The sequence below is a fragment of the Neophocaena asiaeorientalis genome, unplaced genomic scaffold (genome assembly GCF_003031525.2).
Source record: "Neophocaena asiaeorientalis asiaeorientalis breed wild unplaced genomic scaffold, Neophocaena_asiaeorientalis_V1.1 scaffold134, whole genome shotgun sequence".
Taxonomy (NCBI): Eukaryota; Metazoa; Chordata; class Mammalia; order Artiodactyla; family Phocoenidae; genus Neophocaena; species Neophocaena asiaeorientalis.
This window is the reverse complement of record NW_020185339.1, coordinates 27,713,621-27,718,054: the sequence shown is the minus strand read 5'-3', so window position 1 is coordinate 27,718,054 and position 4,434 is coordinate 27,713,621. Positions and strand designations below refer to the sequence as shown.

General features: G+C 44.3%; 1 protein-coding gene across 2 annotated transcripts in view; it reads left to right on the top strand.

Annotated features, from left to right (window-relative positions):
• The first annotated feature begins 4,063 nt into the window (after positions 1 to 4,063).
• Positions 4,064 to 4,434, top strand: part of ATF1 (activating transcription factor 1) — a 56,595-nt gene continuing 56,224 nt past the window's right edge. The window contains exon 1 of one of the 2 annotated variants that reach the window (XM_024736726.1): positions 4,064 to 4,227. The gene's annotated coding sequence lies outside the window, so the exon portion shown is untranslated. The remainder of the gene's footprint in view (positions 4,228 to 4,434) is intronic. The other variant, XM_024736724.1, reaches the window with a different exon arrangement.

Below are 4,434 nucleotides of genomic sequence, written 5' to 3'. Positions count from 1 at the left end.
TAGGACCAAGCCTAAGCAGAATCAGAGGACACAAGCAATATGCGTGCAGAGACTACCCAGAACCCACTGTTACCCACTGCAGTTGCACCTAAGTGTTCTTCACTCAGCTCACACCTATGGCCATAGTGGTGCATGGGTGTGGCTCCAGCTGAAGCAGGTGTAAAAAGCCTGTTTGGCTATAGGTGGGTTCTGACCATTTTCAGGGGTAACTTTGAAAGGCAGTTGCAGTGGAAATCTTCCCAATTGGCAGATATTTAATGTGATCACCCATTTTGTGTGGAAGGAGAAGTGGCTCAAAGTGAGAATATATATGAACTCATGGGCAGTGGCAAATGGCCTGGCCAGTTGGTCAGTGTCTTAAAAGGAAAACGACTGGAAGATTGGCTGCAACAAGGTCTGGAGTAGAGGTATATGGATGGATATAGGGGAGGGAAGGCAGATGATGAAGATCTTTGCTTCATATATCAATGCCCATGAAAAAGAATTCACCATGGAAGAGACACTGAACATCCTAATAGACAGAATGACGTGGCTGGTTGATGTCAGCCACATACTGGCCATCTCAGTATTGGCACAATAAGCACATGAATGGAATAGATACAGCGGTAGAGATGGAGGCTATGCAGAGGCCCAACGGCACGCACTCCCACTTACCAAGGCTGACGTAGCTACTGCTGTCTCTGAATCTTCACGTAAATATTGACAGAGACCAACACTGAGCTCCCAAGGTGGCACTATTTATTTAGGAGACTGATTGGCCCCTTGATAGTAAGTTGACAACACTAGGCTTCCTCCATCCTAGCAGGGCTAGTGGTTTGTTCTCATGTGAATAGACTGACCTTTTCTGGATAAGAATTTGACCATCCTGCCCTCTGAGCCTCACTCAGCATCACCACCTGGGGGCTTACAGAGCGGCATGATACTTGCAGGCTGCTCTGACCAACATAAAGAAGTTTCCTCCAGTAAGCTGAATGTCATTTCCAAGCTGTCCTGCTACCACTCTGTAATCATAACCTTGAAGGTAGATAATTTGATTGCATATACTCCAACTAGCACAATAACTAGTACTTGTCCACTGCAGGATTTTTCTAGTGGAACCAGCTAGGAGTCTACTGCAATTCACAATGCAAGAAATAATGATAGGTTGGATTTAAGGGGTAGTGGTGAGGTACACAGAAAGGGAGGAGGTCACATGGAAATAATTTCTCCTGTATCCAGGTGTATTAGTTAGGATTCTAGAAATAATAGCAATCCAAGTAAGCCAGTTAAATAGAAAAGTGCTATTCATTAGAATGACAAAGGGTGGCTCATGGAACCTAAGGGCTGAGGCGGGCAGCAGGTTCTAGAACTGGGGCCTACAAAGCCACTGAGTAGCTCTCAGCTCATCTGCATCATTCACAGATGGAAGAGGCTCATTACAAAGCTCCGAAGCTTTCGGATCATTTAACTAGAGAAAGACTAATTTTTGTCCAAAGACAAATTTCCATAGGGGAGACTCTGATGGCCCAGCTTGGGTCAGGTGCCCACTGTTGGTAAGATATGGATGACTGTGAGAAGTTTCCATAAAAAGGAGGAGGGATAGATGGACAGCCCTGTAGTTGTCCACTACTCCAGGGGCCTCACAGACTAGCTCTAGGAGCTCAATTCAAGCATAGTTAAGATGAAGCAGCAAAGTTTCAGAGCTAAGTTATCTGGGACAACTCTGTTTTAAGAGTGTTAGCTGAAACAGTACGATTGTAGTTCATACAATTCCTGCAGGCATTTAGGACCTATCCTTAGTTAGGTTTTTAATTTTTGTATTTATTTTTTAATTTTTGGCTGCATTGGGTCTTTGTTGCTGCACGTGGGCTTTCTCTAGTTGCGGTAAGCAGGGGCTACTCTTCATTGCAGTGCACGGGCTTCTCACTGCGGTGGCTTCTCTTGTTGCTGAGCATAGGCTCTAGGCGGCATGGGCTTCAGTAGTTGTGGCACGCAGGCCCTGGAGCGTACGGGCTTCAGTAGCTGGGGCTCGCGGGCTGTAGAGCACAGGCTCAGTAGTTGTGGCGCACAGGCTTAGTTGCTCCGTGGCACATGGGAACTTCCCAGACCAGGGACTGAACCCATGTCCCCTGCATTGGCAGGCAGATTCTTAACCACTGTGCCACCAGGGAAGTCCCCTTAGTTAGGTTTTCCTGCGAGCTTAGACTTGAGTATTGAAAAAGGACAAAACAACAACAAAAAAATTAAGCCTATTTTTAGACCACAAAGCCTACATTTACTAGCTTTAAATAATTTCTGCCTTTTGAGAGCTACCCTGTTCCAGATACTGTTTCACAGCTCTCAAGTCCTCCACTCCAGCTCAGTCCTTTTGTTAACCCATGAGGCTTCTCAGGGTGTGCAGCCAATTCATGTTTTTAGCTAAGTTTCCAGCAGTTATATTGCAGTATCTTCCATACTAATATCCAACATTTATTTAGTGCTTACTCTGTGTCAGGCATTGGCTCTAACTTTACAGGTGTTAAACTCATTCAGTCTACAAAACTCCATAGGATAGGTAGTATTGTTAAACCCATTTCATTATAATGTCCCTCTCTCCTAACTAGAAAACAGTACTCCAGGAGAGCCCATGAGGTGTCACCACTGGCTTGACCAGTTTATTTTAAAAGTTACCTTTGAAATGTAATTGAAAGTTAAATTTCTTTGTTTCACACTACTTCCTCCCTTCTGAAGTCAAAGAACTGTCCATCTGGTTTTTAAAACTCTTACTATTTGGATAGAACTATGTGCATCATAACCAAGACTTTTTTTTTTCTTCATCTTCAGTTATTCCTCAAGTTGCAGAAGAGTAGTAGGTACAGCTTGTGACACTTCTATGAGAAACAAGGCCGGTGGAAATACTTGTGAGTGGCAGTGTTGCACAGCATAATATTTGATTTAGACTTAAGATACTTTATGGGTGGAAGAGGAACTAAAGAAGGAGCAGTCCATGCACATTTTGAAGGTTTCAGTAATTTAGTTTCTTTTGATGACGTTTTTCAGTCTCCCCATCCCTCTTGTCCTGATCAACATTTGTTAAGCATTCTGTCTTCTAAGGAAGAAACAACCCAACAAGAAAAGAACAATAAACTTAGAACCAGCCTCCCAGCCATTAATATTCTGGATTCTAGAACGACTGTCGCTGGACTTTGTTAATCATGAAAGGCCGATGTCTGAGAATCTCTTCTCCACACCTTACCTTTATAGGGCACTTTGCTTTTCTGTGATATATGACATTTTGATTCTTTAAATAATGTTGGGATATGGGATGAGTATTACACTTTTCCCAACTTTGATAAGAAGAGACACTTAAGAGAGGCTGGGTGATTTGCCTAATCAAAAATGTAAAGTAAGGGCAGTTGCCTATTGTAGGTTTTAATAGGTAGTCAATGAACGACAACGGATAAACTAATATTAGTGAGTTCTTAGGACAGTCGGGCACAGAGTAACTCTTGAGCTTTAAATCACATTATCTGGCCCTGAAGGTCAAACCAGGAACGGCTCTATCCACTCAATCAGTTTTACTTGGAAATCTCAAACTAGTAAAATTTCAGAAAAATTCTGGAACTTTCTATCAAGAGCAAACTGAAAGGTTTATCATTTGTTGTTTATTATCACTAGAAAGCCATCAAAGATTTTGCAAGGAAATGAATAAAGAAAAAAAATTCAGAATAATGCATAATCCCTTCTCCATAATGGTAGACACACATTAAATAATATTTTTTAAAGTTTCTGTAATGTATTAAAATGACGGTGTGATTTTATTTTACGACACTCGATCGTACGTAACTTTTTTCTAGTTTAAAAGCTGGGGTAAATCTGTGCTTCAGCGTGACACACTTAAGTCCCACTAACACACTAACCCTACGAGTACCATGTGGGTGTGGCTTTTTAATCCTTTCATGTGTGTTGAAAGATACAACTCTTAACGCAGATTTCCGGGATTAACATTAGTCTGGGTGGTAAGAAAAGCTGAGGACAAGCCTTCAAGCTTCAAGTCACTCTGTCTACAAGAGGCGGGCAGGTCAGGCGTGGGTCAAGGCCGGGGAGAACTACACCTCTAGGCCACAGCAAGTAGGGGCTGAGCGCGACGCCCCAACCGAAGAAAACTGCCCCACACCGAGCGGTCTCCTGACACCCCGAGCAGGTGCTGGCCTCCGAAAACACGTGTGGGAGTGGGGACAGAGCTCCTGAAGTAAAAAGGAACCGCAGGTAACTGTTACGCCCCGCTCTCGCCAGAATAACACCTCCGCGATACTAACTCGCCACCCCGGAGTGCCCCGGCACAAGATGGCGGCGCGTCACGTGCGCAACGCGGTGACGTAGGACGGCGGCTCGCAAGGAGGGCCGGCCCTAACCTCACCCCCCACGCTTAGTTGCTCAGTTTTGCCCCTCTCCCCTCCCCCGCCCCCGGCCTGG